The sequence below is a fragment of the Ursus americanus genome, chromosome 17, assembly GCF_024610735.1.
Source record: "Ursus americanus isolate L20-20 chromosome 17, mUrsAme1.1.p, whole genome shotgun sequence".
In the NCBI taxonomy this organism is placed as follows: domain Eukaryota; kingdom Metazoa; phylum Chordata; class Mammalia; order Carnivora; family Ursidae; genus Ursus; species Ursus americanus.
This window is the reverse complement of record NC_142143.1, coordinates 9436886-9448390: the sequence shown is the minus strand read 5'-3', so window position 1 is coordinate 9448390 and position 11505 is coordinate 9436886.

Below are 11505 nucleotides of genomic sequence, written 5' to 3'. Positions count from 1 at the left end.
TTTCTCCTTTCAAAAATGTCTATATATATTTTGTTGCAAATTAACTTTGCAATTAAAAACTTAAAAAAAAAAATCCTACCAACCTCCACAATTCAGGTCCAGCTCTAGTTTTCCACGAGGTGTTTTCTGACCAGCGTGGGTTCCCAGGGCTGGAAGGGCACTGAGAAGGCTAAGGATGTCCGGCTGTTTGCAGAAAAGGGTGGAGGAGAGGGGCTGTGGCTCCTGGGAGTCACTGGCCAAGGCCACACCCGGGTCAATGCTGAGCCTAGGCCACACCCAGGCCTGTCTCCCTTCCTAGCCTGCATTCTTGACTTGAGAGGAAGACACAAACGGCCTCTGAACCACCAGGGCTACCGTGCGGTCTCTGCACAGTGCTGGTGGGGGGGAGAGACCAGAACATTTCTCAGAAGGCCACAGCTCTGGGGACCCTCTTTGACCACTGGGATCTTGCCCTGTAGTCCCTGAGCACATGCTCCTCACGCCCCACCCCTCCCCCAGCCCCAGGATGATGCCCACCCTGCTCACCAGATCTCTCTGGTGTCAAGGATCATGAGCTACAAAGTGGGAGCCAAGCGAGTGCAAGTTCGACATGATGGACCCCCAGAGCCCTACCGTGGACGTGAGTTAGGGCTCATTGGAGCAGTGACCTGGAAACCCCGCCAGGCGGCACAGCGTGGGGGAAGCCTCTCTCCCCAGTGGAGAGGTGAGCCAGGCTCTCTGAAGGCAAACTCAGGCAGAAGGGGGCCCATGAAGTCCTGCAGGTGCAGGAGGCACTGCATCTACGCAGTGATCTGTGAAGACGGAAACACACCCCTAACATCCCCAGGAGAAACTGCTGCAGAAAATCCAGGGAAGCGCAGGGGAGGCTGAGAGAAGGGGCTGCTGCCAAGGGCTGCGAAGCCACTGCGGCTTGGGCACCAAATGGTGCCACTTTTATGTGAGCTGCCCCATGAGATTTGGGGACAATTGGATAAATGGGGCCAGAGGCTCCAGTCAAGTCTTGCTTAAACTGGTCTGTTTAGCCCCTAGAATGGCTTTTTAGACCGGTGATAGGAATATGCCACTCTCCTGCTTCTAAGCCCATCAGTGGCTCCCCGCCCCTTACGGAATAAATTCCAAACCCCTTAAGAGGCAGTACCGCCTGGAGGTCAAGGGCGCGGATTCTCTTAGAGCCAGAAGGCCTCATTCTCACCCTGCCTGCCCCTGTTACCAGTTGTGTGACATAGTTTGCAAGGAGGGTGAAGTCTCAGGCCTTTCCCAATTCTCGACACCCTCTCTGCACCTCAGTTTTCCAAATTATAAAATGGGGGAACAACAGTAATACTTCTCTTGGTTTGTAAGACTGTTGGTAATCTGGACACTGCTCACCCTTCCAGCCTCCTCTTCTATTCCTCACTGTCCAGAACAATACCGAAGTGTGCGTAATTCCCTAAACGCACCAGAATGTCCCCTCTCTCTGCCTTTGTGCATGCTGCCTGCTGCCCGGAGCCACTGCTCTCCTTCTTCCTTGGCTCATTTCTGTCCCCAACATCCAGCACGGAGCCCCCACCCAGAGCAGCTTCTTGGTAAATGTTTGCAGAGCTAGTTCCCCCAGCACTGGCTGCTGCCGGAGGCAGAGGGGGGAGGCTAGGACAGGGAGGTCCTGAAACCCATTTCTCCGGGGCTGTGGGAGAGACTGCCCCCCCAATCCTAATGCAGAATCCCTCCAGAGATGGCCAGAAACGGATTCTCAGGGGAACTCCCCTCAGACTTGGATTGTCCCCACATTTTCCCTCTTAAGTCTTGTGCCTCTAGGCTTTTTATTTCTTCACTTATATTCCATCCTTAGGGTAAGGGAATTCTGCCCTAAATGAACAAGTATAGTTATTCATTCGAAATATATGTTTTGAGACCGACATTATACCAGGCATAATGCCAGGCACTGGGGAGAGCTGGAAATAAGACAAACTCACAGCTTATATTCTAGTGGGGAGGCAAGCAGTAAACAAATGAATAATTAAGTAAATGAGTTAATTTATAATAGTCATGAGGACTACAAAGAAAATTTAAAAAGTAATATTATAGAAAGTTCTAGGCGTGTGTGTGTGTGTGTGTGTGTGTGTGTTGGGGGAGGGATTTGGGAGATGGACATTATTTATAAGGTTGTCAGAAAGACATTCCATGAAAAGGCATGGAGGAAACTTGAATGCATGTGACGAGGTGAAATTAGCCAGTGTGAAAAGGCCACATGCTGTATGATTCCACCTATATGACATTCTGGAGAAGTAGAAACTGTAAGGGCTGTAGAAAGATCCATGGTTGCCAGGGGTTATGGGGGAGGAAGGAATGAATCGACGGAGCATAGAGGATGTTTACAGCAGGGAGACTCTTCTCCAGGATTACCATCATGGTGGGTACGTATCATTATACATTTATCCAAACCCATAGAATGCACAACACCCAGAGTGAAGCCCAATGTAAGTTATGGCCTTGGGGTGACAATGATGTGTCAGGTAGGTTCCTTCATGGCAACAGATGTATCACTCTGGTGGGGGACGTTGATAGTGGGGAAGCCTATGCATGTGTGGGGCAGGGGGTGTATGGGAAATCTTTGTATCTTCTGCTCAATATTTCTATGAAGCTAAGATGGGTCTAATGAACGAACGAACAAACAGAAGTTGGGGTGACTCCAGAAAGCAAGGTAGCTGGAGAGTGTCTGCTAACTGCAGCAGGTGCAACCCCGCGGCAGACTCGTTCTTGAAGGGGGACGGAGCAGTGCCCCTCCGTGGCTGCCACAGCCCACCCCTTGCGCTGTGAAGATCCACTTCCCCACACAGGTCAGGAAGCAGCTCCTCCACGCCCCCACCCCCACCCCCACCCTGGGACTCTCTTCCCAAGGGGACGAGGGGACGTTTAGAAGTGGGGGTCAATCGGATGAACCAGAGCTTCTATCCCTACAGTTGGTCTCAGGGCCCCAAGAGGCATCCACTGCTTCTGCCCTCCACTGCCCACCGTAAACCCCCCTTGCCCTCTTACTACTTCTGCTGAGAAAAGGTGGGATGAATATTCTTTCCTTCCCCTAAACTAGTGAAGTCCATGGTATGACGCATCTGCTCAATAAATGTTTACAGAAACCGAGATAGGTTTTTTCCAAGTAGGGGAGGAAGGAAGGACGAGTGGGTAGGGAAAAACTTCAGGCTACGGCAAAGTCACGTCTCAAAGAATGGGAGAACCTGCTAGTTTGGCACCTCGAAGTTTCTGTCTGCCACAGGCACGTGGCGGACTCAGACCTTGAACTTGGGGCTTCAGGTGACCAACTCATTTCGGTTTAGCATGGCAAGTCCTGTGTCCTGGGAAACCTCTCAGTCCTGGGAAGGTCAGGCTAGTTGGTCACCCTAACTATCTCCAAATCACACTCCCCCCGCCCAGGTACCGGTATGTAATGGGTATGGAACAGCACACAGCTCTCCCTCGTCCTGCCTTCCTTAGCCCCTGTGCCTCCCTTCCCCTTTCCCTGTCTCCTGCAAGGCCGTGAGCCCCTCCGGGGCAGGGACCAGCTGCGTCCTCCTCATCTCTGTGTCTCTGTGTCTCTGAGTATCTTGTGGATACTCCAAGCTCCCAGCGAAGGCGGACAATTCCTCTTGGGGTGTGTTTGTGAGTTAAAGAGCTTCCTTTCCCTGGGGAGTGGGGAAGCCAGGGCTGGGGGACAAAGAGAGCTGTCAGTGTCCATCCTGGACATCTCCATCCTGAGGGAGGATGGACTGTCAGCCAGGGATGGACTGTCCCAGAACCAGAGCCCCCTCAGTCTCTCCTCGTCTGTGAAGTGGGGTCCTGGTATCTACCACATAATGAGAACGGGATAAGAGCACATGAGATGTGTGTAAAATCCCCCAGGAACTCGGAGGCAAGGCGCATTTCTCCCCAGGTTGTTTTGCATGTCTAGGGCACAGCACAGTGCCTAGCACTTAGTAAATGCCCAAAACATGCTATTCCTTCCTGATTTATTGCTAGCTCATATTAGGTGTCCAGTAAAGGTTAATTTCCTTTTCTACTTTTTTTAAAAGATTTTATTTATTTATTTGTTAGAGAGAGAGCAAGCCCAAGCAGGGGGAGCGGCAGAGGGAGAGGGAGAAACAGATTCCCTGCTAAGCAAGGAGCCCAATGTGGGACTCGATCCCAGGACTCTGCGATCATGACCTGAGCTGAAGGCAGACGCTTAACCGACTGAGCCACCCAGGCGCCCCCCTTTTTTACTTCTTCACCTTTATTCCCCAAGTGCCTACAGTGCCTTCCTCCAAAGGCATGCTGTCCGTTCTTGGCTCCCTTCCCACCTCCTTCCCGAACAGAGTGGGGGATCATTCAGACTAAGGCTCATATGCGTGTTCAATCAACATACTCCAGCCTGGCACCTTCCAAGGGGAAGCAGGGCTCAGAAATGTTTGCCTATTACAGCAGATTCCCCGACTAGGAGCCCGACCAGAGAGGAGGGGCTGAAACCAGGGAGGAGGGAGCTTTCCTCTCTGGGGAAGCCCAGAGATTTCCATCCAGGGTTCCTGCTTCCCTGGAAGCAGCAAAAGGAGCCAACCCACCTCTCAGGCTCAGGCAGGAAGCAAGGACATCTGTTCCCAGCTCAGGAGGGGCCGAGAACCAAGGAGGAAACGGGTGTCCTCCTTGCAGGGGGCCTGGTAGTTGGCGGGAAGGTGTATGCCTGCAGCCAGACCCCGCCAAGAAAGACCAGGACGAGTGGCCGGCCAGTGAGGCAGTGTCCTCTTTCTGTGGCTGTCGGGGGCCGGGGTGCTCTCACTGTCTCGCCATCATCCCGCCAGCCCCGGGGCTCAGTCCATTCCTCCTCCCCACACTTGTTACTCTGTAACTCACCACGGCAACCCCAGAGCTCCGCATTAGAACCTTCCCTGTTTCACAGATTAAGAACTGAAACTCAGGGGCGCCTGGGTGGCTCAGTCGTTAAGCGTCTGCCTTCGGCTCAGGGGGTGATCCCGGAGTCCTGGGATCGAGCCCCACATCGGGCTCCCTGCTCCGCTTCTTCCTCTCCGGCTCCCCCTGCCTGTGTTCCCTCTCTCGCTGGCTGTCTCTCTCTCTGTCAAATAAATAAATAAAATCTTAAAAAAAAAAAAAAAGAACTGAGATGTAGAGAGGTTCTGTCCTTTGCCCAGGGCCCCATAGTCAGGGCAGGTACAGCTGGGATTCGAACATGGAGGTTTTCAGACTCCACATTGCATGTTCTCGCTCTCAGAGTCGATCAGATCCTGACCAATGAGGAAACAGCCAAGTACTGTTTTCTGGGAGCCTCACGCCACCTGGGGCTCAGTCCACCTCCTTCTCCAGGCCCTCCCCTGACCTTAGGAGCCTGTCTAAACCCAGGAGCCACTGTGGCCCGCCCCCGCCCTCACCCAGGGGTCCCGGCACCTGTTTCTGTTGCACTGACCTGTGACTTGTGTTTTCCCCGTGACCCTGAGAACTTCTGGAGGTCCGGCACCGCGTCTTTCGTATCTGGGTCACTGGCACCCAGGGTGAGCTCCAGGTGTGTCTACATCACCCACGATGGAACCTAAGGGCCGATGGCCATTTCTCCAGCTCCTCTAGGAAAGGCAGTTTTCTGATGACCCCCACAGTTCTGCAGAAACTGCACTGCAAGGCAGGGAAGCCAAGTTTTCGGGCTCCAGGAATAACCCTTTCTTAATCCATAGACCGGGTATGGGCAGACCTTGCGGTCTACGGAGATGATGGCAGGCCTGTGAAAGATAACAGGTCTCCTTATGAAGGAGGCTCAGGGACAGGCAGACACTGAGGAGTCAGAGCCGAGGTTTGTGATGGGGTTAGAGGCAAGGGGGGCCCTGGGACCTCACTGATGAGCAATCATGTGTATCCAGCGAAGAACCAAGGGTATCTGGCAGCTACTCCTCAAATACCATGGGCTTCCTGATCTAGCTCGGGGGACCCACGGTGATCCCTAGAGGAAGTGGGGGGCAGGTTGGGGAGACTCTCCCAGAGGCTGGAAGAAGGGACCATGCAGGAGAGCAGGGTACCGTGGGCGGTCCTGCTGGCTGGACCCCTGCTCCCGCCCACTGAGCCTGCCAGCCCTCTTCTTGGCCCGCCTCGGGATGGGTCTGGGCTTGGGTCTCTCGCCTCTGAAGTTTGCCTGCCACCAGCATTAGCTGCAGCCGCTAGCAAATCGTACCCACGCACAATTTATTTTTTCAGACACAGGGAGGGAAAGGGACTTTCCCGAGATTACACAGCAAGGAGGAAGCATTTGATGATAATGACGAGGTGGTCCTTGCTCTGTTCCTAAGCGCGTGATACGTAATCATCCAAAGCCTCACAAAACCCCAATGGAACCGGCATGCTGCTACCACCATCCCCACGGTACAGCTCGTAGTGCTGAAGCACAGAAAAGTCAAGCAACTGGTTCCAGGTCGCTCAGCTGCCAAGGCGAGGAGCTGTGGTTCAGACCCAGACATTCAAGTTCATGACCACTAGGCTATACAGACTTTCTAGGTGGAAGCACGGTGCAGGGAAGGCCGTTCTGGCAGGCCTGAGCCTGATGGACTGGGACAGAGGTTAAGGGTAGGGCAGGAACAGCAGAAGGGAGGAAAGAGGGCCTGTTTGGAAGCTGAAGCAGTGAACAGACCCAGAATGAGCTTGCTTGCTTGGCAGACTGCTGGCAGAAGTAATTTTACTCTTTCCCAGTGGCTGCCTTGTCCACCCGTTCTGTTGACCCCACCTTTCCCACTCTTGGATGAAATCTCAGGCATATCTCATAACTTTTCCAGTCACTCTTGGGTTTTACCTAATTTTTTAGATACTAAAATAGCCTAGTCTAGCAGCAAAGCTTTAAGCTCTATTCAAAGCTTCTCCTTTCCCTCAAGTCTGCCTTACACTCAAAGACCTGTATAATGAGGAAGGAGGCACTCTTTCTCATTAGAGGTATTTCTGTGGGTTCTTCAGAGACACCCCCCCCCCCCATCACTAGGGATCTCTCACCAGTTTCTACCTGGGCAAAGCCTCCTTGAGCTGGCTGGGCTTACAGCCCCCTTCAGCACCTGCCTTCCGGGGTCCAACCCAACATGAGTCCTTCTGATAGGATCTCATGCCCCTTCCCTGCTTCACCCCCCGCCCCCACACACCAACCCTCTTGGGGCAGGTCCTAATTCAAAATGACCTCAAACCAGCCACATTCTGCAAGGTTCTCTCTCCGGCCCTGGGAAACACACTTGTATCCTGGCCCCCAAAGGTTGGGAGGGCAGGCTGTTCCCAAAGCAGCTTGGTCCTTGCCCCACAGAAGCAAAGAAGCCTAGCCAGCCTCTCCCTTTCGTCGCTCACCCTCAGAATTCCAGGGGACACAGTCTTGGGTTTTCTGCAGCCCCCTCACTCAGCCTGAGGTTGGGGAGCATTGCCAACTGTCTCTAAACAGAGGCGCCTCTCACACCCCCTCCCTCCCACTTAGCCACACAGCCTCGGAGGGCTGAGGGACCAGGAGCACTTCTGGCCCAGCCCCTTTGAAAGTCTGTGCTTTGGAACGGGGGGTACTTAGTACCCGTTGTCCTCAGTTCTGGGGGTCTGGACTGGAGTGGGCAGCAGGGGGCTGGAGAGGAAGGGAGGGACTGGAGTGGCATTTCCATTCAGGGGTCCCTCCAGCACAGACGCTGGTGACAGGCCAGGAAGGGATGAGTCAGAGACGAGGCGCAGGGTTCAGACCCCACCAGTGGAAGACAGTGAGTCACGCAGCCCGTGGGGACCAATTTGCAGTCCAGAGGCTGGTTTGGAACATGGAGTCTGAGGGTGTCCCGTGGGGGTGGAGCAGAGGGGTTGAAAGCATGGGCTTTGAAGTTAGGGCATTTGGGTTTCAATTCCAGCTCCATGACTTACCAAGAGTACCTCCCGGGGCAGATGACTCAGTCTCTCTTGCGTTTCCCTGGGTGCACCATGGGAGCCTTAAGCCAGAGTGAAACTCTAGGGTGCAGCTCAAAGCCGGGCTCATGGGGCCCTCAGCAGGGTTCCCTGCAATCCCATGAGGAAGGGAGAATTGCTCTCATCTCCCATTTTACAGATGGGCAAACTGAGGCACAGTGGAGCTGAGCAACATGCTGTGCAGACCCACACAGTCAGGCTGCCCAGTCCACTCGCTGGGCCCTCACCTACCCCTGCTACAGCGGAGGACGCTGGCCCAGCGGGAAGGACGACCGCACGGGGTCAAATCCCACCTCTACCGCATAGGAATTCATGAGCCGTTACTTCACCTTTCCGGACCACAGTGCCCTCATTTCTATATGGTGGGTACTGAGCTCTCTGGGTCGTGAGGATTTAATTAGTTAATCCTTGTAAAGTCTGCTCTGTCCGTGTTAGGTGTCCCTCTTAGAGCCATTCTGGGTTGGAAGGATAATTAGAGGAATCCCCTCTCCTCCATTTTACAGAAGAAGACGTGAAAGCCGAGAGAGAGTGGTTGACAGGCCTGAGATCACAAAGTGGCAGAGTGGGGACTTATCCACTGTTTCTCAGCTATCCTGAAGCTGTTACACGGGACAAGGGCATCGAGAATTGGTGAGCAGACCCCTGGAGCCCCCGGACCGGAAGTGAGAGGAATGGGCAAGTGTGGACACGTGGGTCTGCAAGATGTCTCCTCTTACCCACGCCATGCTCGAATGAAACCCTTTTGCCCCCATCACCTCAGGCCTCCGGAGGAACCCCGCCAAGCAGGGACTCCCGGCTTCCACGACAGCTGAGGAGCACGAGGGCTGGAGAGGGGAAGGGACCCGACCACCTGAACCTAGACAAGGGTCTCTTTCTGGTGACAGGGCTGTGGAAGGCAGGCAGGCAGAGGAGGGGTGAGTATGGGCAAGCAGGTTGGGGCTGATGAGAACAGAAAGCCTCCACCAGGACACTTTGACATGGAAACTATGCTGCCGGTGCCTGTGGGGATTGTCAAGGGAGCCCGAGAGAAGATGGTCACTTTAATGAGTCCCCATGGGGGACAGTCTACAATTGCCTTTTCCAAAGTGTGTCCTGCTGCCTTCCTCACAGATGGGAGTATTGGAGCCTTAACAGAGAACCCCTAGGGACCTCCAAATCCACCTCAAAAGAGGGCGTTGCTCGTGCTGGGATTTCACACCATGAGATGAGGCGGGCAGAAGTCTGGCAGGGGGGCCTGTCTTTATGTCACAGCACCAAGAACCCTGCCACCTGCTTTGTCCCATTTCCATTGGTCCATCGTGGCTCTGCATCGATGTTTCCCTCTGGCTCCTAAAGGCTGATCGCTACCAGCTCTCATTTAAATGGAAGCTCATGTCTTTGTCACACTCCGAGCTCAGCCTTCGGAAGAGGCAGAGAAGACTTTGGTCTTCTGCTCTAATGAAGGTCCTATTCCGTCTAGAGGGACGACGGGGGACCTGTTCCCATCCAGCTCCAACTCCGGTTGGCTGTGCCCGTCCTGTGTGTTGGCCATGTATTCACATTTTCACATTCATCTTGAGTCTCATGGCTTTACAGAGATTTCAGAAGTTTGGGGAGGGAGCGTGATGCTGGGGAACGAGAGATGTGGGTTACTGTTCAAGGATAGGAGGCTTGGTTTCTCAGTTCTCCTTCAGCTATTGATTTTTCATTTAATTATACATGAACTGTGATGACAATTTCTTGAAGTTTATTGGGGTTTGCTTTATAGCATGCCACGTGATGTACGCGGTAACGTCTGCAAATCTTCAGTGTGTGCCTGAAAATGACGTGTCAGGTGCAGGAGTGCGTACCTGCTGTTTGTCCTTCTGCTGTGTGCCTCTGTGGCTTGCTTCTTTGTATGTCTTGTAATTTTGGATTGCAAGCTCACGTTAACAAGGGTTTTATCCATGAGTATCCCATTGGTCTCTTACTGTGGGAATGTCCTCCAGAGAGGCTTGCATTTACTATTGTCACATGCTCTGTGGGGGTCATGCAGCACCCCCCCCCATACATTTGCTTTGTATGTTAACTAGCAGACCTGGCAGTTCTGGGACCATGTGGGTAATGCAAATTCAAACCTCAGATTTGTGCTAGGGAAGGTCTGGAGTCGTGATTTCTCAAGAGAGACTTCATTTTTGTTTTTCCAACCAGAGCCAAAAATGAGACGTCTCTCGACAACTTTTTTTTTTTTTTAACCATTTGTCTTTTCACTGAAGATACGCTTTGTTCAGGTGTCTTGGTTTCAGACCTCTTTTGGCAAGGGCTCAAGGCCTTGTCTCCCAACCGTATACAGATATAGAATCCAAGCTCCTTGGTTACCAAGATCAGCAAAGGCCAACACCTCCCCACACCTGTCCCTGTGTCACCCGCAGACCCACGCTGCAGGGCAAAGGATTGGCATCTGCTTATCACTCTGATGCTGGCTTCCTCTTTGTTTATGGTCCCTGGGGATTTCTTTACAATCCTGGAGGGTCGCTGGGTATTTAACAGAACGTCTGTTTTACTTTAGTATCTCTAGGTATGGTGTAGTATCCCCTCAGAAAGTTCCATCCACCGTGCCCAAGACCTGGGTTCCACTCCTTCAGCCTCTGAGTGACGCTGGTAAGCCCCCGCCCCCCCAAACCGCTTGTCTGACTCACTGTCCCCAGCCACCTGCCCTACAACCTCACTCAGATGAAAGGCGTGAGATTGTTGGGTGGGTGGCAGGCAGGGGCTGGATATCCCCGTGGCCTCCGGAGCAAAACACCTGAGTCCCTAGTGATCCTTCCAGGGTGTCTGGTGACATCTCAGAGCTGAGGTGCACTTGGGGACAAAGGCTCTGCAACAAAGGGACAGATTTCTCTAGCAGTGCCTGGGTGAGCGGAACGTGCTGCTCCCAGCCTCACCCCTACAGCTGATTCACACCCAAGGTGTCCCAAACTGCACTCACCCCGCTCCCAAGCTGACTCCTCCACCAGGCTCCCCGGCCCGCCCGTGAGCAGCACCAACACCCGCTCCTTTGCCCACCAGACACCGGGAGGTTTTCAGAGGCTCCCGCTTGCAAGCACTGCATTCCAGTCACAAAATCTTCGATATTCCAAATATCTCTCAACTCTGACCACTTCCTGCCATCCCCGCTGCCTCCGCTGTGCCCGGCTCTCATTACCGCTCACCAGGGCTACTTCCTCCTCCATTCCTCCTGTGACGAGCAGGTGCTCAGAATGCATGGTTGTGGGGGGGGGGCGGCTCACCCACCGCCCTTGCAGCCCCCCCCCCCACACACACATGGATCAGGCATCCCTGCGCTCTCTGAGCCAGAGCCCTCTTTGAAGTGCAAACTGTCAGAAGCCAGCAGCCTGAACAAAGGTGCAGAATGGGCCCGGAGGCCTGTGATCTGGCTCGAGGGGGGCTTGCCCTTTGGAGGCAACCACGCTGAGCCCCCCTTTTCACTTCAGCTAGAGCTTGATAGGGACAGAAAAACCACAGCACTTACAGCTTTTAAAAAATGACGGAGTAATTGTGCCAGCTTGTCCTTCTGGGCCACCCCAACCCCCATCCTTCCCTCTTCCCAGCCCTGAGCTTCACCCCGGGACTGAC